The sequence below is a fragment of the Lissotriton vulgaris genome, chromosome 4_1 (assembly GCF_964263255.1).
Source record: "Lissotriton vulgaris chromosome 4_1, aLisVul1.2, whole genome shotgun sequence".
NCBI lineage: Eukaryota > Metazoa > Chordata > Amphibia > Caudata > Salamandridae > Lissotriton > Lissotriton vulgaris.
The window spans coordinates 1,234,418,742-1,234,444,346 of NC_141691.1; positions in this window are offsets into that span (position 1 = coordinate 1,234,418,742).

Here is a 25,605-nt window from a genome sequence, read left to right on the forward strand (position 1 = left end):
AAGCTTCCTGGGACCGGTTTCTGGCATTTCAGCCGTTGTCGGCCCGGCTTGCTTGAATCCTGATGGTGCAGTGAGCAAGGGACTCATGTCTGAGTATACCCTGCCACACCCATAGTGGCAAAAAACGATTCAGAAAAGGGGGTGGTGATGAACAGAGTGTCTGAATTAAGAAGACCACTCTTACCCAGTCCAAAGATCAGGGCTTGATCCATCACCGTTATTTAGCTCACTGCACCATCCCAGCTCAGAACCTGGCAATATGCAAATTAATCTGTCCCTGGCCCAGTGCATCATGGGAACAGGGCAGACCAAACTACCAAGCCAATTCTTCACCAGAAAGGAGACAAGCTTCCGGGAACCGGTTTCTGGCATTTCAGCCGTCGTCGGCCCGGCTTGCTTGAATCCTGATGGTGCAGTGAGCAAGGGACTCATGCCTGAGTATAACCTGCCACACCTATAGTGGCCAAAAACGATTCAGAAAAGGGGGTGGTGATGAACAGAGTGACTGAATTAAGCAGACCACTCTTACCCAGTCCAAAGATCAGGGCTTGATCCATCACCGTTATTTAGCTCACTGCACCATCCCAGCTCAGAACCTGGCTATATGCAAATTAGTCTGTCCCTGGCCCAGTGCATCATGGGAACAGGGCAGACCAAACTACCAAGCCAATTCTTCACCAGAAAGGAGACAAGCTTCCGGGGACCGGTTTCTGGCATTTTAGCCGTCGTCGGCCCGGCTTGCTTGAATCCTGATGGTGCAGTGAGCAAGGGACTCATGTCTGAGTATACCCTGTCACACCTATAGTGGCCAAAAACGATTCAGAAAAGGGGGTGGTGATGAACAGAGTGTCTGAATTAAGCAGACCACTCTTACCCAGTCCAAAGATCAGGGCTTGATCCATCACCGTTATTTAGCTCACTGCACCATCCCAGCTCAGAACCTGGCTATATGCAAAGTAGTCTGTCCCTGGACCAGTGTATCATGGGAACAGGGCAGACCAAACTACCAAGCCAATTCTTCACCAGAAAGGAGACAAGCTTCCGGGGACCGGTTTCTGGCATTTCAGCCGTCGTCGGCCCGGCTTGCTTGAATCCTGATGGTGCAGTGAGCAAGGGACTTATGTCTGAGTATACCCTGCCACACCTATAGTGGCCAACAACAATTCAGAAAAGAGGGTGGTGATGAACAGAGTGTCTGAATTAAGCAGACCACTCTTACCCAGTCCAAAGATCAGGGCTTGATCCATCACTGTTAGTTAGCTCATTGCACCATCCCAGCTCAGAACCTGGCTATATGCAAATTAGTCTGTCCCTAGCCCAGTGCATCATGGGAACAGGGCAGACCAAACTACCAAGCCAATTCTTCACCAGAAAGGAGACAAGCTTCCGGGGACCGGTTTCTGGCATTTCAGCCGTCGTCGGCCCGGCTTGCTTGAATCCTGATGGTGCAGTGAGCAAGGGACTCATGTCTGAGTATACCCTGCCACACCTATAGTGGCCAAAAACGATTCAGAAAAGGGGGTGGTGATGAACAGAGTGTCTGAATTAAGCAGACCACTCTTACCCAGTCCAAAGATCAGGGCTTGATCCATCACCGTTATTTAGCTCACTGCACCATCCCAGCTCAGAACCTGGCTATATGCAAATTAGTCTGTCCCTGGCCCAGTGCATCATGGGAACAGGGCAGACCAAACTACCAAGCCAATTCTTCACCAGAAAGGAGACAAGCTTCCGGGGACCGGTTTCTGGCATTTCAGCCGTCGTCGGCCCGGCTTGCTTGAATCCTGATGGTGCAGTGAGCAAGGGACTTATGTCTGAGTATACCCTGCCACACCTATAGTGGCCAAAAACGATTCAGAAAAGAGGGTGGTGATGAACAGAGTGTCTGAATTAAGCAGACCACTCGAACCCAGTCCAAAGATCAGGGCTTGATCCATCACCGTTATTTAGCTCATTGCACCATCCCAGCTCAGAACCTGGCTATATGCAAATTAGTCTGTCCCTGGCCCAGTGCATCATGGGAACAGGGCAGACCAAACTACCAAGCCAATTCTTCACCAGAAAGGAGACAAGCTTCCGGGGACCGGTTTCTGGCATTTCAGCCGTCGTCGGCCCGGCTTGCTTGAATCCTGATGGTGCAGTGAGCAAGGGACTCATGTCTGAGTATACCCTGCCACACCTATAGTGGCAAAAAACGATTCAGAAAAGGGGGTGGTGATGAACAGAGTGTCTGAATTAAGCAGACCACTCTTACCCAGTCCAAAGATCAGGGCTTGATCCATCACCGTTATTCAGCTCACTGCACCATCCCAGCTCAGAACCTGGCTATATGCAAATTAGTCTGTCCCTGGCCCAGTGCATCATGGGAACAGGGCAGACCAAACTACCAAGCCAATTCTTCACCAGAAAGGAGACAAGCTTCCAGGGACCGGTTTCTGGCATTTCAGCCGTCGTCGGACCGGCTTGCTTGAATCCTGATGGTGCAGTGAGCAATGGACTCATGTCTGAGTATACCCTGCCACACCTATAGTGGCCAAAAACGATTCAGAAAAGGGGGTGGTGATGAACAGAGTGTCTGAATTAAGCAGACCACTCTTACCAAGTCCAAAGATCAGGGCTTGATCCATCACCGTTATTTAGCTCACTGCACCATCCCAGCTCAGAACCTGGCTATATGCAAATTAGTCTGTCCCTGGCCCAGTGCATCATGGGAACAGGGCAGACCAAAGTACCAAGCCAATTCTTCACCAGAAAGGAGACAAGCTTCCGGGGACCGGTTTCTGGCATTTCAGCCGTCGTCGGCCCGGCTTGCTTGAATCCTGATGGTGCAGTGAGCAAGGGACTCATGTCTGAGTATACCCTGCCACACCTATAGTGGCAAAAAACGATTCAGAAAAGGGGGTGGTGATGAACAGAGTGTCTGAATTAAGCAGACCACTCTTACCCAGTCCAAAGATCAGGGCTTGATCCATCACCGTTATTTAGCTCACTGCACCATCCCAGCTCAGAACCTGGCTATATGCAAATTAGTCTGTCCCTGGCCCAGTGCATCATGGGAACAGGGCAGACCAAACTACCAAGCCAATTCTTTACCAGAAAGGAGACAAGCTTCCGGGGACCGGTTTTTGGCATTTCAGCCGTCGTCGGCCCCGCTTGCTTGAATCCTGATGGTGCAGTGAGCAAGGGACTCATGTCTGAGTATACCCTGCCACACCTATAGTGGCCAAAAACGATTCAGAAAAGGGGGTGGTGATGAACAGAGTGTCTGAATTAAGCAGACCACTCTTACCCAGTCCAAAGATCAGGGCTTGATCCATCACCGTTATTTAGCTCACTGCACCATCCCAGCTCAGAACCTGGCTATATGCAAATTAGTCTGTCCCTGGCCCAGTGCATCATGGGAACAGGGCAGACCAAACTACCAAGCCAATTCTTCACCAGAAAGGAGACAAGCTTCCGGGGACCGGTTTCTGGCATTTCAGCCGTCGTCGGCCCGGCTTGCTTGAATCCTGATGGTGCAGTGAGCAAGGGACTCATGCCTGAGTATACCCTGCCACACCTATAGTGGCCAAAAACGATTCAGAAAAGGGGGTGGTGATGAACAGAGTGTCTGAATTAAGCAGACCACTCTTACCCAGTCCAAAGATCAGGGCTTGATCCATCACCGTTATTTAGCTCACTGCACCATCCCAGCTCAGAACCTGGCTATATGCAAATTAGTCTGTCCCTGGCCCAGTGCATCATGGGAACAGGGCAGACCAAACTACCAAGCCAATTCTTCACCAGAAAGGAGACAAGCTTCCGGGGACCGGTTTCTGGCATTTCAGCCGTCGTCGGCCCGGCTTGCTTGAATCCTGATGGTGCAGTGAGCAAGGGACTCATGTCTGAGTATACCCTGCCACACCTATAGTGGACAAAAACGATTCAGAAAAGGGGGTGGTGATGAACAGAGTGTCTGAATTAAGCAGACCACTCTTACCCAGTCCAAAGATCAGGGCTTGATCCATCACCGTTATTTAGCTCACTGCACCATCCCAGCTCAGAACCTGGCTATATGCAAATTAGTCTGTCCCTGGCCCAGTGTATCATGGGAACAGGGCAGACCAAACTACCAAGCCAATTCTTCACCAGAAAGGAGACAAGCTTCTGGGGACCGGTTTCCGGCATTTCAGCCGTCGTCGGCCCGGCTTGCTTGAATCCTGATGGTGCAGTGAGCAAGGGACTCATGTCTGAGTATACCATGCCACACCTATAGTGGCAAAAAACGATTCAGAAAAGGGGGTGGTGATGAACAGAGTGTCTGAATTAAGCAGACCACTCTTACCCAGTCCAAAGATCAGGGCTTGATCCATCACCGTTATTTAGCTCACCGCACCATCCCAGCTCAGAACCTGGCTATATGCAAATTAGTCTTTCCCTGGCCCAGTGCATCATGGGAACAAGGCAGAACAAACTACCAAGCCAATTCTTCACCAGAAAGGAGACAAGCTTCCGGGGACCGGTTTCTGGCATTTCAGCCGTCGTCGGCCCGGCTTGCTTAAATCCTGATGGTGCAGTGAGCAAGGGACTCATGCCTGAGTATACCCTGCCACACCTATAGTGGCCAAAAACGATTCAGAAAAGGGGGTGGTGATGAACAGAGTGTCTGAATTAAGCAGATCACTCTTACCCAGTCCAAAGATCAGGGCTTGATCCATCACCGTTATGTAGCTCACTGCACCATCCCAGCTCAGAACCTGGCTATATGCAAATTAGTCTGTCCCTGGCCCAGTGCATCATGGGAACAGGGCAGACCAAACTACCAAGCCAATTCTTCACCAGAAAGGAGACAAGCTTCCGGGGACCGGTTTCTGGCATTTCAGCCGTCGTCGGCCCGGCTTGCTTGAATCCTGATGGTGCAGTGAGCAAGGGACTTATGTCTGAGTATACCCTGCCACACCTATAGTGGCCAAAAACGATTCAGAAAAGAGGGTGTGATGAACAGAGTGTCTGAATTAAGCAGACCACTCTTACCCAGTCCAAAGATCAGGGCTTGATCCATCACCGTTATTTAGCTCACTGCACCATCCCAGCTCAGAACCTGGCTATATGCAAATTAGTCTGTCCCTGGCCCAGTGCATCATGGGAACAGGGCAGACCAAACTACCAAGCCAATTCTTCACCAGAAAGGAGACAAGCTTCCGGGGACCGGTTTCTGGCATTTCAGCCGTCGTCGGCCCGGCTTGCTTGAATCCTGATGGTGCAGTGAGCAAGGGACTCATGTCTGAGTATACCCTGCCACACCTATAGTGGCCAAAAACGATTCAGAAAAGGGGGTGGTGATGAACAGAGTGTCTGAATTAAGCAGACCACTCTTACCCAGTCCAAAGATCAGGGCTTGATCCATCACCGTTATTTAGCTCACTGCACCGTCCCAGCTCAGAACCTGGCTATATGCAAATTAGTCTGTCCCTGGCCCCGTGCATCATGGGAACAGGGCAGACCCAACTATAAAGCCAATTCTTCACCAGAAAGGAGACAAGCTTCCGGGGACCGGTTTCTGGCATTTCAGCCGTCGTCGGCCCGGCTTGCTTGAATCCTGATGGTGCAGTGAGCAAGGGACTCAAATCTGAGTATACCCTGCCACACCTATAGTGGCCAAAAACGATTCAGAAAAGGGGGTGGTGATGAACAGAGTGTCTGAATTAAGCAGACCACTCTTACCCAGTCCAAAGATCAGGGCTTGATCCATCACCGTTATTTAGCTCACTGCATCATCCCAGCTCAGAACCTGGCTATATGCAAATTAGTCTGTCCCTGGCCCAGTGCATCATGGGAACAGGGCAGACCAAACTACCAAGCCAATTCTTCACCAGAAAGGAGACAAGCTTCCGGGGACCGGTTTCTGGCATTTCATCCGTCGTCGGCCCGGCTTGCTTGAATCCTGATGGTGCAGTGAGCAAGGGACTCATGTCTGAGTATACCCTGCCACACCTATAGTGGCCAAAAATGATTCAGAAAAGGGGGTGGTGATGAACAGAGTGTCTGAATTAAGCAGACAACTCTTACCCAGTCCAAAGATCAGGGCTTGATCCATCACCGTTATTTAGCTCACTGCACCATCCCAGCTCAGAACCTGGCTATATGCAAATTAGTCTGTCCCTGGCCCAGTGCATCATGGGAACAGGGCAGACCAAACTACCAAGCCAATTCTTCACCAGAAAGGAGACAAGCTTCCAGGGACCGGTTTCTGGCATTTCAGCCGTCGTCGGCCCGGCTTGCTTGAATCCTGATGGTGCAGTGAGCAATGGACTCATGTCTGAGTATACCCTGCCACACCTATAGTGGCCAAAAACGATTTAGAAAAGGGGGTGGTGATGAACAGAGTGTCTGAATTAAGCAGACCACTCTTACCCAGTCCAAAGATCAGGGCTTGATCCATCACCGTTATTTAGCTCACTGCACCATCCCAGCTCAGAACCTGGCTATATGCAAATTAGTCTGTCCCTGGCCCAGTGCATCATGGGAACAGGGCAGACCAAACTACCAAGCCAATTCTTCACCAGAAAGGAGACAAGCTTCCTGGGACCGGTTTCTGGCATTTCAGCCGTCGTCGGCCCGGCTTGCTTGAATCCTGATGGTGCAGTGAGCAAGGGACTCATGTCTGAGTATACCCTGCCACACCTATAGTGGCAAAAAACGATTCAGAAAAGGGGGTGGTGATGAACAGAGTGTCTGAATTAAGAAGACCACTCTTACCCAGTTCAAAGATCAGGGCTTGATCCATCACCGTTATTTAGCTCACTGCACCATCCCAGCTCAGAACCTGGCTATATGCAAATTAGTCTGTCCCTGGCCCAGTGCATCATGGGAACAGGGCAGACCAAAGTACCAAGCCAATTCTTCACCAGAAAGGAGACAAGCTTCCGGGGACCGGTTTCTGGCATTTCAGCCGTCGTCGGCCCGGCTTGCTTGAATCCTGATGGTGCAGTGAGCAAGGGACTCATGTCTGAGTATACCCTGCCACACCTATAGTGGCAAAAAACGATTCAGAAAAGGGGGTGGTGATGAACAGAGTGTCTGAATTAAGCAGACCACTCTTACCCAGTCCAAAGATCAGGGCTTGATCCATCACCGTTATTTAGCTCACTGCACCATCCCAGCTCAGAACCTGGCTATATGCAAATTAGTCTGTCCCTGGCCCAGTGCATCATGGGAACAGGGCAGACCAAACTACCAAGCCAATTCTTTACCAGAAAGGAGACAAGCTTCCGGGGACCGGTTTTTGGCATTTCAGCCGTCGTCGGCCCCGCTTGCTTGAATCCTGATGGTGCAGTGAGCAAGGGACTCATGTCTGAGTATACCCTGCCACACCTATAGTGGCCAAAAACGATTCAGAAAAGGGGGTGGTGATGAACAGAGTGTCTGAATTAAGCAGACCACTCTTACCCAGTCCAAAGATCAGGGCTTGATCCATCACCGTTATTTAGCTCACTGCACCATCCCAGCTCAGAACCTGGCTATATGCAAATTAGTCTGTCCCTGGCCCAGTGCATCATGGGAACAGGGCAGACCAAACTACCAAGCCAATTCTTCACCAGAAAGGAGACAAGCTTCCGGGGACCGGTTTCTGGCATTTCAGCCGTCGTCGGCCCGGCTTGCTTGAATCCTGATGGTGCAGTGAGCAAGGGACTCATGCCTGAGTATACCCTGCCACACCTATAGTGGCCAAAAACGATTCAGAAAAGGGGGTGGTGATGAACAGAGTGTCTGAATTAAGCAGACCACTCTTACCCAGTCCAAAGATCAGGGCTTGATCCATCACCGTTATTTAGCTCACTGCACCATCCCAGCTCAGAACCTGGCTATATGCAAATTAGTCTGTCCCTGGCCCAGTGCATCATGGGAACAGGGCAGACCAAACTACCAAGCCAATTCTTCACCAGAAAGGAGACAAGCTTCCGGGGACCGGTTTCTGGCATTTCAGCCGTCGTCGGCCCGGCTTGCTTGAATCCTGATGGTGCAGTGAGCAAGGGACTCATGTCTGAGTATACCCTGCCACACCTATAGTGGACAAAAACGATTCAGAAAAGGGGGTGGTGATGAACAGAGTGTCTGAATTAAGCAGACCACTCTTACCCAGTCCAAAGATCAGGGCTTGATCCATCACCGTTATTTAGCTCACTGCACCATCCCAGCTCAGAACCTGGCTATATGCAAATTAGTCTGTCCCTGGCCCAGTGTATCATGGGAACAGGGCAGACCAAACTACCAAGCCAATTCTTCACCAGAAAGGAGACAAGCTTCTGGGGACCGGTTTCCGGCATTTCAGCCGTCGTCGGCCCGGCTTGCTTGAATCCTGATGGTGCAGTGAGCAAGGGACTCATGTCTGAGTATACCATGCCACACCTATAGTGGCAAAAAACGATTCAGAAAAGGGGGTGGTGATGAACAGAGTGTCTGAATTAAGCAGACCACTCTTACCCAGTCCAAAGATCAGGGCTTGATCCATCACCGTTATTTAGCTCACCGCACCATCCCAGCTCAGAACCTGGCTATATGCAAATTAGTCTTTCCCTGGCCCAGTGCATCATGGGAACAAGGCAGAACAAACTACCAAGCCAATTCTTCACCAGAAAGGAGACAAGCTTCCGGGGACCGGTTTCTGGCATTTCAGCCGTCGTCGGCCCGGCTTGCTTAAATCCTGATGGTGCAGTGAGCAAGGGACTCATGCCTGAGTATACCCTGCCACACCTATAGTGGCCAAAAACGATTCAGAAAAGGGGGTGGTGATGAACAGAGTGTCTGAATTAAGCAGACCACTCTTACCCAGTCCAAAGATCAGGGCTTGATCCATCACCGTTATGTAGCTCACTGCACCATCCCAGCTCAGAACCTGGCTATATGCAAATTAGTCTGTCCCTGGCCCAGTGCATCATGGGAACAGGGCAGACCAAACTACCAAGCCAATTCTTCACCAGAAAGGAGACAAGCTTCCGGGGACCGGTTTCTGGCATTTCAGCCGTCGTCGGCCCGGCTTGCTTGAATCCTGATGGTGCAGTGAGCAAGGGACTCATGTCTGAGTATACCCTGCCACACCTATAGTGGCCAAAAACGATTCAGAAAAGGGGGTGGTGATGAACAGAGTGTCTGAATTAAGCAGACCACTCTTACCCAGTCCAAAGATCAGGGCTTGATCCATCACCGTTATTTAGCTCACTGCACCGTCCCAGCTCAGAACCTGGCTATATGCAAATTAGTCTGTCCCTGGCCCAGTGCATCATGGGAACAGGGCAGACCCAACTATAAAGCCAATTCTTCACCAGAAAGGAGACAAGCTTCCGGGGACCGGTTTCTGGCATTTCAGCCGTCGTCGGCCCGGCTTGCTTGAATCCTGATGGTGCAGTGAGCAAGGGACTCAAATCTGAGTATACCCTGCCACACCTATAGTGGCCAAAAACGATTCAGAAAAGGGGGTGGTGATGAACAGAGTGTCTGAATTAAGCAGACCACTCTTACCCAGTCCAAAGATCAGGGCTTGATCCATCACCGTTATTTAGCTCACTGCATCATCCCAGCTCAGAACCTGGCTATATGCAAATTAGTCTGTCCCTGGCCCAGTGCATCATGGGAACAGGGCAGACCAAACTACCAAGCCAATTCTTCACCAGAAAGGAGACAAGCTTCCGGGGACCGGTTTCTGGCATTTCATCCGTCGTCGGCCCGGCTTGCTTGAATCCTGATGGTGCAGTGAGCAAGGGACTCATGTCTGAGTATACCCTGCCACACCTATAGTGGCCAAAAACGATTCAGAAAAGGGGGTGGTGATGAACAGAGTGTCTGAATTAAGCAGACAACTCTTACCCAGTCCAAAGATCAGGGCTTGATCCATCACCGTTATTTAGCTCACTGCACCATCCCAGCTCAGAACCTGGCTATATGCAAATTAGTCTGTCCCTGGCCCAGTGCATCATGGGAACAGGGCAGACCAAACTACCAAGCCAATTCTTCACCAGAAAGGAGACAAGCTTCCAGGGACCGGTTTCTGGCATTTCAGCCGTCGTCGGCCCGGCTTGCTTGAATCCTGATGGTGCAGTGAGCAATGGACTCATGTCTGAGTATACCCTGCCACACCTATAGTGGCCAAAAACGATTTAGAAAAGGGGGTGGTGATGAACAGAGTGTCTGAATTAAGCAGACCACTCTTACCCAGTCCAAAGATCAGGGCTTGATCCATCACCGTTATTTAGCTCACTGCACCATCCCAGCTCAGAACCTGGCTATATGCAAATTAGTCTGTCCCTGGCCCAGTGCATCATGGGAACAGGGCAGACCAAACTACCAAGCCAATTCTTCACCAGAAAGGAGACAAGCTTCCTGGGACCGGTTTCTGGCATTTCAGCCGTCGTCGGCCCGGCTTGCTTGAATCCTGATGGTGCAGTGAGCAAGGGACTCATGTCTGAGTATACCCTGCCACACCTATAGTGGCAAAAAACGATTCAGAAAAGGGGGTGGTGATGAACAGAGTGTCTGAATTAAGAAGACCACTCTTACCCAGTCCAAAGATCAGGGCTTGATCCATCACCGTTATTTAGCTCACTGCACCATCCCAGCTCAGAACCTGGCTATATGCAAATTAATCTGTCCCTTGCCCAGTGCATCATGGGAACAGGGCAGACCAAACTACCAAGCCAATTCTTCACCAGAAAGGAGACAAGCTTCCGGGAACAGGTTTCTGGCATTTCAGCCGTCGTCGGCCCGGCTTGCTTAAATCCTGATGGTGCAGTGAGCAAGGGACTCATGCCTGAGTATAACCTGCCACACCTATAGTGGCCAAAAACGATTCAGAAAAGGGGGTGGTGATGAACAGAGTGTCTGAATTAAGCAGACCACTCTTACCCAGTTCAAAGATCAGGGCTTGATCCATCACCGTTATTTAGCTCACTGCACCATCCCAGCTCAGAACCTGGCTAAATGCAAATTAGTCTGTCCCTGGCCCAGTGCATCATGGGAACAGGGCAGACCAAACTACCAAGCCAATTCTTCACCAGAAAGGAGACAAGCTTCCGGGGACCGGTTTCTGGCATTTCAGCCGTCGTCGGCCCGGCTTGCTTGAATCCTGATGGTGCAGTGAGCAAGGGACTCATGTCTGAGTATACCCTGTCACACCTATAGTGGCCAAAAACGATTCAGAAAAGGGGGTGGTGATGAACAGAGTGTCTGAATTAAGCAGACCACTCTTACCCAGTCCAAAGATCAGGGCTTGATCCATCACCGTTATTTAGCTCACTGCACCATCCCAGCTCAGAACCTGGCTATATGCAAATTAGTCTGTCCCTGGACCAGTGTATCATGGGAACAGGACAGACCAAACTACCAAGCCAATTCTTCACCAGAAAGGAGACAAGCTTCCGGGGACCGGTTTCTGGCATTTCAGCCGTCGTCGGCCCGGCTTGCTTGAATCCTGATGGTGCAGTGAGCAAGGGACTCATGTCTGAGTATACCCTGCCACACCTATAGTGGCAAAAAACGATTCAGAAAAGGGGGTGGTGATGAACAGAGTGTCTGAATTAAGCAGACCACTCTTACCCAGTCCAAAGATCAGGGCTTGATCCATCACCGTTATTTAGCTCACTGCACCATCCCAGCTCAGAACCTGGCTATATGCAAATTAGTCTGTCCCTGGCCCAGTGCATCATGGGAACAGGGCAGACCAAACTACCAAGCCAATTCTTTACCAGAAAGGAGACAAGCTTCCAGGGACCGGTTTTTGGCATTTCAGCCGTCGTCGGCCCGGCTTGCTTGAATCCTGATGGTGCAGTGAGCAAGGGACTCATGTCTGAGTATACCCTGCCACACCTATAGTGGCCAAAAACGATTCAGAAAAGGGGGTGGTGATGAACAGAGTGTCTGAATTAAGCAGACCACTCTTACCCAGTCCAAAGATCAGGGCTTGATCCATCACCGTTATTTAGCTCACTGCACCATCCCAGCTCAGAACCTGGCTATATGCAAATTAGTCTGTCCCTGGCCCAGTGCATCATGGGAACAGGGCAGACCAAAGTACCAAGCCAATTCTTCACCAGAAAGGAGACAAGCTTCCGGGGACCGGTTTCTGGCATTTCAGCCGTCGTCGGCCCGGCTTGCTTGAATCCTGATGGTGCAGTGAGCAAGGGACTCATGTCTGAGTATACCCTGCCACACCTATAGTGGCAAAAAACGATTCAGAAAAGGGGGTGGTGATGAACAGAGTGTCTGAATTAAGCAGACCACTCTTACCCAGTCCAAAGATCAGGGCTTGATCCATCACCGTTATTTAGCTCACTGCACCATCCCAGCTCAGAACCTGGCTATATGCAAATTAGTCTGTCCCTGGCCCAGTGCATCATGGGAACAGGGCAGACCAAACTACCAAGCCAATTCTTTACCAGAAAGGAGACAAGCTTCCGGGGACCGGTTTTTGGCATTTCAGCCGTCGTCGGCCCCGCTTGCTTGAATCCTGATGGTGCAGTGAGCAAGGGACTCATGTCTGAGTATACCCTGCCACACCTATAGTGGCCAAAAACGATTCAGAAAAGGGGGTGGTGATGAACAGAGTGTCTGAATTAAGCAGACCACTCTTACCCAGTCCAAAGATCAGGGCTTGATCCATCACCGTTATTTAGCTCACTGCACCATCCCAGCTCAGAACCTGGCTATATGCAAATTAGTCTGTCCCTGGCCCAGTGCATCATGGGAACAGGGCAGACCAAACTACCAAGCCAATTCTTCACCAGAAAGGAGACAAGCTTCCGGGGACCGGTTTCTGGCATTTCAGCCGTCGTCGGCCCGGCTTGCTTGAATCCTGATGGTGCAGTGAGCAAGGGACTCATGCCTGAGTATACCCTGCCACACCTATAGTGGCCAAAAACGATTCAGAAAAGGGGGTGGTGATGAACAGAGTGTCTGAATTAAGCAGACCACTCTTACCCAGTCCAAAGATCAGGGCTTGATCCATCACCGTTATTTAGCTCACTGCACCATCCCAGCTCAGAACCTGGCTATATGCAAATTAGTCTGTCCCTGGCCCAGTGCATCATGGGAACAGGGCAGACCAAACTACCAAGCCAATTCTTCACCAGAAAGGAGACAAGCTTCCGGGGACCGGTTTCTGGCATTTCAGCCGTCGTCGGCCCGGCTTGCTTGAATCCTGATGGTGCAGTGAGCAAGGGACTCATGTCTGAGTATACCCTGCCACACCTATAGTGGACAAAAACGATTCAGAAAAGGGGGTGGTGATGAACAGAGTGTCTGAATTAAGCAGACCACTCTTACCCAGTCCAAAGATCAGGGCTTGATCCATCACCGTTATTTAGCTCACTGCACCATCCCAGCTCAGAACCTGGCTATATGCAAATTAGTCTGTCCCTGGCCCAGTGTATCATGGGAACAGGGCAGACCAAACTACCAAGCCAATTCTTCACCAGAAAGGAGACAAGCTTCTGGGGACCGGTTTCCGGCATTTCAGCCGTCGTCGGCCCGGCTTGCTTGAATCCTGATGGTGCAGTGAGCAAGGGACTCATGTCTGAGTATACCATGCCACACCTATAGTGGCAAAAAACGATTCAGAAAAGGGGGTGGTGATGAACAGAGTGTCTGAATTAAGCAGACCACTCTTACCCAGTCCAAAGATCAGGGCTTGATCCATCACCGTTATTTAGCTCACCGCACCATCCCAGCTCAGAACCTGGCTATATGCAAATTAGTCTTTCCCTGGCCCAGTGCATCATGGGAACAAGGCAGAACAAACTACCAAGCCAATTCTTCACCAGAAAGGAGACAAGCTTCCGGGGACCGGTTTCTGGCATTTCAGCCGTCGTCGGCCCGGCTTGCTTAAATCCTGATGGTGCAGTGAGCAAGGGACTCATGCCTGAGTATACCCTGCCACACCTATAGTGGCCAAAAACGATTCAGAAAAGGGGGTGGTGATGAACAGAGTGTCTGAATTAAGCAGACCACTCTTACCCAGTCCAAAGATCAGGGCTTGATCCATCACCGTTATGTAGCTCACTGCACCATCCCAGCTCAGAACCTGGCTATATGCAAATTAGTCTGTCCCTGGCCCAGTGCATCATGGGAACAGGGCAGACCAAACTACCAAGCCAATTCTTCACCAGAAAGGAGACAAGCTTCCGGGGACCGGTTTCTGGCATTTCAGCCGTCGTCGGCCCGGCTTGCTTGAATCCTGATGGTGCAGTGAGCAAGGGACTTATGTCTGAGTATACCCTGCCACACCTATAGTGGCCAAAAACGATTCAGAAAAGAGGGTGTGATGAACAGAGTGTCTGAATTAAGCAGACCACTCTTACCCAGTCCAAAGATCAGGGCTTGATCCATCACCGTTATTTAGCTCACTGCACCATCCCAGCTCAGAACCTGGCTATATGCAAATTAGTCTGTCCCTGGCCCAGTGCATCATGGGAACAGGGCAGACCAAACTACCAAGCCAATTCTTCACCAGAAAGGAGACAAGCTTCCGGGGACCGGTTTCTGGCATTTCAGCCGTCGTCGGCCCGGCTTGCTTGAATCCTGATGGTGCAGTGAGCAAGGGACTCATGTCTGAGTATACCCTGCCACACCTATAGTGGCCAAAAACGATTCAGAAAAGGGGGTGGTGATGAACAGAGTGTCTGAATTAAGCAGACCACTCTTACCCAGTCCAAAGATCAGGGCTTGATCCATCACCGTTATTTAGCTCACTGCACCGTCCCAGCTCAGAACCTGGCTATATGCAAATTAGTCTGTCCCTGGCCCAGTGCATCATGGGAACAGGGCAGACCCAACTATAAAGCCAATTCTTCACCAGAAAGGAGACAAGCTTCCGGGGACCGGTTTCTGGCATTTCAGCCGTCGTCGGCCCGGCTTGCTTGAATCCTGATGGTGCAGTGAGCAAGGGACTCAAATCTGAGTATACCCTGCCACACCTATAGTGGCCAAAAACGATTCAGAAAAGGGGGTGGTGATGAACAGAGTGTCTGAATTAAGCAGACCACTCTTACCCAGTCCAAAGATCAGGGCTTGATCCATCACCGTTATTTAGCTCACTGCATCATCCCAGCTCAGAACCTGGCTATATGCAAATTAGTCTGTCCCTGGCCCAGTGCATCATGGGAACAGGGCAGACCAAACTACCAAGCCAATTCTTCACCAGAAAGGAGACAAGCTTCCGGGGACCGGTTTCTGGCATTTCATCCGTCGTCGGCCCGGCTTGCTTGAATCCTGATGGTGCAGTGAGCAAGGGACTCATGTCTGAGTATACCCTGCCACACCTATAGTGGCCAAAAACGATTCAGAAAAGGGGGTGGTGATGAACAGAGTGTCTGAATTAAGCAGACAACTCTTACCCAGTCCAAAGATCAGGGCTTGATCCATCACCGTTATTTAGCTCACTGCACCATCCCAGCTCAGAACCTGGCTATATGCAAATTAGTCTGTCCCTGGCCCAGTGCATCATGGGAACAGGGCAGACCAAACTACCAAGCCAATTCTTCACCAGAAAGGAGACAAGCTTCCAGGGACCGGTTTCTGGCATTTCAGCCGTCGTCGGCCCGGCTTGCTTGAATCCTGATGGTGCAGTGAGCAATGGACTCATGTCTGAGTATACCCTGCCACACCTATAGTGGCCAAAAACGATTTAGAAAAGGGGGTGGTGATGAACAGAGTGTCTGAATTAAGCAGACCACTCTTACCCAGTCCAAAGATCAGGGCTTGATCCATCACCGTTATTTAGCTCACTGCACCATCCCAGCTCAGAACCTGGCTATATGCAAATTAGTCTGTCCCTGGCCCAGTGCATCATGGGAACAGGGCAGACCAAACTACCAAGCCAATTCTTCACCAGAAAGGAGACAAGCTTCCTGGGACCGGTTTCTGGCATTTCAGCCGTCGTCGGCCCGGCTTGCTTGAATCCTGATGGTGCAGTGAGCAAGGGACTCATGTCTGAGTATACCCTGCCACACCTATAGTGGCAAAAAACGATTCAGAAAAGGGGGTGGTGATGAACAGAGTGTCTGAATTAAGAAGACCACTCTTACCCAGTCCAAAGATCAGGGCTTGATCCATCACCGTTATTTAGCTCACTGCACCATCCCAGCTCAGAACCTGGCTATATGCAAATTAATCTGTCCCTTGCCCAGTGCATCATGGGAACAGGGCAGACCAAACTACCAAGCCAATTCTTCACCAGAAAGGAGACAAGCTTCCGGGAACAGGTTTCTGGCATTTCAGCCGTCGTCGGCCCGGCTTGCTTGAATCCTGATGGTGCAGTGAGCAAGGGACTCATGCCTGAGTATAACCTGCCACACCTATAGTGGCCAAAAACGATTCAGAAAAGGGGGTGGTGATGAACAGAGTGTCTGAATTAAGCAGACCACTCTTACCCAGTTCAAAGATCAGGGCTTGATCCATCACCGTTATTTAGCTCACTGCACCATCCCAGCTCAGAACCTGGCTAAATGCAAATTAGTCTGTCCCTGGCCCAGTGCATCATGGGAACAGGGCAGACCAAACTACCAAGCCAATTCTTCACCAGAAAGGAGACAAGCTTCCGGGGACCGGTTTCTGGCAATTCAGCCGTCGTCGGCCCGGCTTGCTTGAATCCTGATGGTGCAGTGAGCAAGGGACTCATGTCTGAGTATACCCTGTCACACCTATAGTGGCCAAAAACGATTCAGAAAAGGGGGTGGTGATGAACAGAGTGTCTGAATTAAGCAGACCACTCTTACCCAGTCCAAAGATCAGGGCTTGATCCATCACCGTTATTTAGCTCACTGCACCATCCCAGCTCAGAACCTGGCTATATGCAAATTAGTCTGTCCCTGGACCAGTGTATCATGGGAACAGGACAGACCAAACTACCAAGCCAATTCTTCACCAGAAAGGAGACAAGCTTCCGGGGACCGGTTTCTGGCATTTCAGCCGTCGTCGGCCCGGCTTGCTTGAATCCTGATGGTGCAGTGAGCAAGGGACTCATGTCTGAGTATACCCTGCCACACCTATAGTGGCAAAAAACGATTCAGAAAAGGGGGTGGTGATGAACAGAGTGTCTGAATTAAGCAGACCACTCTTACCCAGTCCAAAGATCAGGGCTTGATCCATCACCGTTATTTAGCTCACTGCACCATCCCAGCTCAGAACCTGGCTATATGCAAATTAGTCTGTCCCTGGCCCAGTGCATCATGGGAACAGGGCAGACCAAACTACCAAGCCAATTCTTTACCAGAAAGGAGACAAGCTTCCGGGGACCGGTTTCTGGCATTTCAGCCGTCGTCGGCCCGGCTTGCTTGAATCCTGATGGTGCAGTGAGCAAGGGACTCATGTCTGAGTATACCCTGCCACACCTATAGTGGCCAAAAACGATTCAGAAAAGGGGGTGGTGATGAACAGAGTGTCTGAATTAAGCAGACCACTCTTACCCAGTCCAAAGATCAGGGCTTGATCCATCACCGTTATTTAGCTCACTGCACCGTCCCAGCTCAGAACCTGGCTATATGCAAATTAGTCTGTCCCTGGCCCAGTGCATCATGGGAACAGGGCAGACCCAACTATAAAGCCAATTCTTCACCAGAAAGGAGACAAGCTTCCGGGGACCGGTTTCTGGCATTTCAGCCGTCGTCGGCCCGGCTTGCTTGAATCCTGATGGTGCAGTGAGCAAGGGACTCAAATCTGAGTATACCCTGCCACACCTATAGTGGCCAAAAACGATTCAGAAAAGGGGGTGGTGATGAACAGAGTGTCTGAATTAAGCAGACCACTCTTACCCAGTCCAAAGATCAGGGCTTGATCCATCACCGTTATTTAGCTCACTGCATCATCCCAGCTCAGAACCTGGCTATATGCAAATTAGTCTGTCCCTGGCCCAGTGCATCATGGGAACAGGGCAGACCAAACTACCAAGCCAATTCTTCACCAGAAAGGAGACAAGCTTCCGGGGACCGGTTTCTGGCATTTCATCCGTCGTCGGCCCGGCTTGCTTGAATCCTGATGGTGCAGTGAGCAAGGGACTCATGTCTGAGTATACCCTGCCACACCTATAGTGGCCAAAAACGATTCAGAAAAGGGGGTGGTGATGAACAGAGTGTCTGAATTAAGCAGACAACTCTTACCCAGTCCAAAGATCAGGGCTTGATCCATCACCGTTATTTAGCTCACTGCACCATCCCAGCTCAGAACCTGGCTATATGCAAATTAGTCTGTCCCTGGCCCAGTGCATCATGGGAACAGGGCAGACCAAACTACCAAGCCAATTCTTCACCAGAAAGGAGACAAGCTTCCAGGGACCGGTTTCTGGCATTTCAGCCGTCGTCGGCCCGGCTTGCTTGAATCCTGATGGTGCAGTGAGCAATGGACTCATGTCTGAGTATACCCTGCCACACCTATAGTGGCCAAAAACGATTTAGAAAAGGGGGTGGTGATGAACAGAGTGTCTGAATTAAGCAGACCACTCTTACCCAGTCCAAAGATCAGGGCTTGATCCATCACCGTTATTTAGCTCACTGCACCATCCCAGCTCAGAACCTGGCTATATGCAAATTAGTCTGTCCCTGGCCCAGTGCATCATGGGAACAGGGCAGACCAAACTACCAAGCCAATTCTTCACCAGAAAGGAGACAAGCTTCCTGGGACCGGTTTCTGGCATTTCAGCCGTCGTCGGCCCGGCTTGCTTGAATCCTGATGGTGCAGTGAGCAAGGGACTCATGTCTGAGTATACCCTGCCACACCTATAGTGGCAAAAAACGATTCAGAAAAGGGGGTGGTGATGAACAGAGTGTCTGAATTAAGAAGACCACTCTTACCCAGTCCAAAGATCAGGGCTTGATCCATCACCGTTATTTAGCTCACTGCACCATCCCAGCTCAGAACCTGGCTATATGCAAATTAATCTGTCCCTTGCCCAGTGCATCATGGGAACAGGGCAGACCAAACTACCAAGCCAATTCTTCACCAGAAAGGAGACAAGCTTCCGGGAACAGGTTTCTGGCATTTCAGCCGTCGTCGGCCCGGCTTGCTTGAATCCTGATGGTGCAGTGAGCAAGGGACTCATGCCTGAGTATAACCTGCCACACCTATAGTGGCCAAAAACGATTCAGAAAAGGGGGTGGTGATGAACAGAGTGTCTGAATTAAGCAGACCACTCTTACCCAGTTCAAAGATCAGGGCTTGATCCATCACCGTTATTTAGCTCACTGCACCATCCCAGCTCAGAACCTGGCTAAATGCAAATTAGTCTGTCCCTGGCCCAGTGCATCATGGGAACAGGGCAGACCAAACTACCAAGCCAATTCTTCACCAGAAAGGAGACAAGCTTCCGGGGACCGGTTTCTGGCAATTCAGCCGTCGTCGGCCCGGCTTGCTTGAATCCTGATGGTGCAGTGAGCAAGGGACTCATGTCTGAGTATACCCTGTCACACCTATAGTGGCCAAAAACGATTCAGAAAAGGGGGTGGTGATGAACAGAGTGTCTGAATTAAGCAGACCACTCTTACCCAGTCCAAAGATCAGGGCTTGATCCATCACCGTTATTTAGCTCACTGCACCATCCCAGCTCAGAACCTGGCTATATGCAAATTAGTCTGTCCCTGGACCAGTGTATCATGGGAACAGGACAGACCAAACTACCAAGCCAATTCTTCACCAGAAAGGAGACAAGCTTCCGGGGACCGGTTTCTGGCATTTCAGCCGTCGTCGGCCCGGCTTGCTTGAATCCTGATGGTGCAGTGAGCAAGGGACTCATGTCTGAGTATACCCTGCCACACCTATAGTGGCAAAAAACGATTCAGAAAAGGGGGTGGTGATGAACAGAGTGTCTGAATTAAGCAGACCACTCTTACCCAGTCCAAAGATCAGGGCTTGATCCATCACCGTTATTTAGCTCACTGCACCATCCCAGCTCAGAACCTGGCTATATGCAAATTAGTCTGTCCCTGGCCCAGTGCATCATGGGAACAGGGCAGACCAAACTACCAAGCCAATTCTTTACCAGAAAGGAGACAAGCTTCCAGGGACCGGTTTTTGGCATTTCAGCCGTCGTCGGCCCGGCTTGCTTGAATCCTGATGGTGCAGTGAGCAAGGGACTCATGTCTGAGTATACCCTGCCACACCTATAGTGGCCAAAAACGATTCAGAAAAGGGGGTGGTGATGAACAGAGTGTCTGAATTAAGCAGACCACTCTTACCCAGTCCAAAGATCAGGGCTTGATCCATCACCGTTATTTAGCTCACTGCACCATCCCAGCTCAGAACCTGGCTATATGCAAATTAGTCTGTCCCTGGCCCAGTGCATCATGGGAACAGGGCAGACCAAAGTACCAAGCCAATTCTTCACCAGAAAGGAGACAAGCTTCCGGGGACCGGTTTCTGTCATTTCAGCCGTGGTCGGCCCGGCTTGCTTGAATCCTGATGGTGCAGTGAGCAAGGGACTCATGTCTGAGTATACCCTGCCACACCTATAGTGGCCAAAAATGATTCAGAAAAGGGGGTGGTGATGAACAGAGTGTCTGAATTAAGCAGACCACTCTTACCCAGTCCAAAGATCAGGGCTTGATCCATCACCGTTATTTAGCTCACTGCACCATCCCAGCTCAGAACCTGGCTATATGCAAATTAGTCTGTCCCTGGCCCAGTGCATCATGGGAACAGGGCAGACCAAACTACCAAGCCAATTCTTCACCAGAAAGGAGACAAGCTTCCAGGGACCGGTTTCTGGCATTTCAGCCGTCGTCGGCCCGGCTTGCTTGAATCCTGATGGTGCAGTGAGCAATGGACTCATGTCTGAGTATACCCTGCCACACCTATAGTGGCCAAAAACGATTTAGAAAAGGGGGTGGTGATGAACAGAGTGTCTGAATTAAGCAGACCACTCTTACCCAGTCCAAAGATCAGGGCTTGATCCATCACCGTTATTTAGCTCACTGCACCATCCCAGCTCAGAACCTGGCTATATGCAAATTAGTCTGTCCCTGGCCCAGTGCATCATGGGAACAGGGCAGACCAAACTACCAAGCCAATTCTTCACCAGAAAGGAGACAAGCTTCCTGGGACCGGTTTCTGGCATTTCAGCCGTCGTCGGCCCGGCTTGCTTGAATCCTGATGGTGCAGTGAGCAAGAGACTCATGTCTGAGTATACCCTGCCACACCTATAGTGGCAAAAAACGATTCAGAAAAGGGGGTGGTGATGAACAGAGTGTCTGAATTAAGCAGACCACTCTTACCCAGTCCAAAGATCAGGGCTTGATCCATCACCGTTATTTAGCTCACTGCACCATCCCAGCTCAGAACCTGGCTATATGCAAATTAGTCTGTCCCTGGCCCAGTGCATCATGGGAACAGGGCAGACCAAACTACCAAGCCAATTCTTCACCAGAAAGGAGACAAGCTTCCGGGGACCGGTTTCTGGCATTTCAGCCGTCGTCTGCCCTGCTTGCTTGAATCCTGATGGTGCAGTGAGCAAAGGACTCATGTCTGAGTATACCCTGTCACACCTATAGTGGCCAAAAACGATTCAGAAAAGGGGGTGGTGATGAACAGAGTGTCTGAATTAAGCAGACCACTCTTACCCAGTCCAAAGATCAGGGCTTGACCCATCACCGTTATTTAGCTCACTGCACCATCCCAGCTCAGAACCTGGCTATATGCAAATTAGTCTGTCCCTGGCCCAGTGCATCATGGGAACAGGGCAGAACAAACTACCAAGCCAATTCTTCACCAGAAAGGAGACAAGCTTCCGGGGACCGGTTTCTGGCATTTCAGCCGTCGTCGGCCCGGCTTGCTTAAATCCTGATGGTGCAGTGAGCAAGGGACTCATGCCTGAGTATACCCTGCCACACCTATAGTGGCCAAAAAAGATTCAGAAAAGGGGGTGGTGATGAACAAAGTGTCTGAATTAAGCAGACCACTCTTACCCAGTCCAAAGATCAGGGCTTGATCCATCACCATTATTTAGCTCACTGCACCATCCCAGCTTAGAACCTGGCTATATGCAAATTAGTCTGTCCCTGGCCCAGTGCATCATGGGAACAGGGCAGACCAAACTACCAAGCCAATTCTTCACCAGAAAGGAGACAAGCTTCCGGGGACCGGTTTCTGGCATTTCAGCCATCGTCGGCCCAGCTTGCTTGAATCCTGATGGTGCAGTGAGCAAGGGACTTATGTCTGAGTATACCCTGCCACACCTATAGTGGCCAAAAACGATTCAGAAAAGAGGGTGGTGATGAACAGAGTGTCTGAATTAAGCAGACCACTCTTACCCAGTCCAAAGATCAGGGCTTGATCCATCACCGTTATTTAGCTCATTGCACCATCCCAGCTCAGAACCTGGCTATATGCAAATTAGTCTGTCCCTGGCCCAGTGCATCATGGGAACAGGGCAGACCAAACTACCAAGCCAATTCTTCACCAGAAAGGAGACAAGCTTCCGGGGACCGGTTTCTGGCATTTCAGCCGTCGTCGGCCCGGCTTGCTTGAATCCTGATGGTGCAGTGAGCAAGGGACTCATGTCTGAGTATACCCTGCCACACCTATAGTGGCAAAAAACGATTCAGAAAAGGGGGTGGTGATGAACAGAGTGTCTGAATTAAGCAGACCACTCTTACCCAGTCCAAAGATCAGGGCTTGATCCATCACCGTTATTTAGCTCACTGCACCATCCCAGCTCAGAACCTGGCTATATGCAAATTAGTCTGTCCCTGGCCCAGTGCATCATGGGAACAGGGCAGACCAAACTACCAAGCCAATTCTTTACCAGAAAGGAGACAAGCTTCCGGGGACCGGTTTTTGGCATTTCAGCCGTCGTCGGCCCCGCTTGCTTGAATCCTGATGGTGCAGTGAGCAAGGGACTCATGTCTGAGTATACCCTGCCACACCTATAGTGGCCAAAAACGATTCAGAAAAGGGGGTGGTGATGAACAGAGTGTCTGAATTAAGCAGACCACTCTTACCCAGTCCAAAGATCAGGGCTTGATCCATCACCGTTATTTAGCTCACTGCACCATCCCAGCTCAGAACCTGGCTATATGCAAATTAGTCTGTCCCTGGCCCAGTGCATCATGGGAACAGGGCAGACCAAACTACCAAGCCAATTCTTCACCAGAAAGGAGACAAGCTTCCGGGGACCGGTTTCTGGCATTTCAGCCGTCGTCGGCCCGGCTTGCTTGAATCCTGATGGTGCAGTGAGCAAGGGACTCATGCCTGAGTATACCCTGCCACACCTATAGTGGCCAAAAACGATTCAGAAAAGGGGGTGGTGATGAACAGAGTGTCTGAATTAAGCAGACCACTCTTACCCAGTCCAAAGATCAGGGCTTGATCCATCACCGTTATTTAGCTCACTGCACCATCCCAGCTCAGAACCTGGCTATATGCAAATTAGTCTGTCCCTGGCCCAGTGCATCATGGGAACAGGGCAGACCAAACTACCAAGCCAATTCTTCACCAGAAAGGAGACAAGCTTCCGGGGACCGGTTTCTGGCATTTCAGCCGTCGTCGGCCCGGCTTGCTTGAATCCTGATGGTGCAGTGAGCAAGGGACTCATGTCTGAGTATACCCTGCCACACCTATAGTGGACAAAAACGATTCAGAAAAGGGGGTGGTGATGAACAGAGTGTCTGAATTAAGCAGACCACTCTTACCCAGTCCAAAGATCAGGGCTTGATCCATCACCGTTATTTAGCTCACTGCACCATCCCAGCTCAGAACCTGGCTATATGCAAATTAGTCTGTCCCTGGCCCAGTGTATCATGGGAACAGGGCAGACCAAACTACCAAGCCAATTCTTCACCAGAAAGGAGACAAGCTTCTGAGGACCGGTTTCCGGCATTTCAGCCGTCGTCGGCCCGGCTTGCTTGAATCCTGATGGTGCAGTGAGCAAGGGACTCATGTCTGAGTATACCATGCCACACCTATAGTGGCAAAAAACGATTCAGAAAAGGGGGTGGTGATGAACAGAGTGTCTGAATTAAGCAGACCACTCTTACCCAGTCCAAAGATCAGGGCTTGATCCATCACCGTTATTTAGCTCACCGCACCATCCCAGCTCAGAACCTGGCTATATGCAAATTAGTCTTTCCCTGGCCCAGTGCATCATGGGAACAAGGCAGAACAAACTACCAAGCCAATTCTTCACCAGAAAGGAGACAAGCTTCCGGGGACCGGTTTCTGGCATTTCAGCCGTCGTCGGCCCGGCTTGCTTAAATCCTGATGGTGCAGTGAGCAAGGGACTCATGCCTGAGTATACCCTGCCACACCTATAGTGGCCAAAAACGATTCAGAAAAGGGGGTGGTGATGAACAGAGTGTCTGAATTAAGCAGACCACTCTTACCCAGTCCAAAGATCAGGGCTTGATCCATCACCGTTATGTAGCTCACTGCACCATCCCAGCTCAGAACCTGGCTATATGCAAATTAGTCTGTCCCTGGCCCAGTGCATCATGGGAACAGGGCAGACCAAACTACCAAGCCAATTCTTCACCAGAAAGGAGACAAGCTTCCGGGGACCGGTTTCTGGCATTTCAGCCGTCGTCGGCCCGGCTTGCTTGAATCCTGATGGTGCAGTGAGCAAGGGACTTATGTCTGAGTATACCCTGCCACACCTATAGTGGCCAAAAACGATTCAGAAAAGAGGGTGTGATGAACAGAGTGTCTGAATTAAGCAGACCACTCTTACCCAGTCCAAAGATCAGGGCTTGATCCATCACCGTTATTTAGCTCACTGCACCATCCCAGCTCAGAACCTGGCTATATGCAAATTAGTCTGTCCCTGGCCCAGTGCATCATGGGAACAGGGCAGACCAAACTACCAAGCCAATTCTTCACCAGAAAGGAGACAAGCTTCCGGGGACCGGTTTCTGGCATTTCAGCCGTCGTCGGCCCGGCTTGCTTGAATCCTGATGGTGCAGTGAGCAAGGGACTCATGTCTGAGTATACCCTGCCACACCTATAGTGGCCAAAAACGATTCAGAAAAGGGGGTGGTGATGAACAGAGTGTCTGAATTAAGCAGACCACTCTTACCCAGTCCAAAGATCAGGGCTTGATCCATCACCGTTATTTAGCTCACTGCACCGTCCCAGCTCAGAACCTGGCTATATGCAAATTAGTCTGTCCCTGGCCCAGTGCATCATGGGAACAGGGCAGACCCAACTATAAAGCCAATTCTTCACCAGAAAGGAGACAAGCTTCCGGGGACCGGTTTCTGGCATTTCAGCCGTCGTCGGCCCGGCTTGCTTGAATCCTGATGGTGCAGTGAGCAAGGGACTCAAATCTGAGTATACCCTGCCACACCTATAGTGGCCAAAAACGATTCAGAAAAGGGGGTGGTGATGAACAGAGTGTCTGAATTAAGCAGACCACTCTTACCCAGTCCAAAGATCAGGGCTTGATCCATCACCGTTATTTAGCTCACTGCATCATCCCAGCTCAGAACCTGGCTATATGCAAATTAGTCTGTCCCTGGCCCAGTGCATCATGGGAACAGGGCAGACCAAACTACCAAGCCAATTCTTCACCAGAAAGGAGACAAGCTTCCGGGGACCGGTTTCTGGCATTTCATCCGTCGTCGGCCCGGCTTGCTTGAATCCTGATGGTGCAGTGAGCAA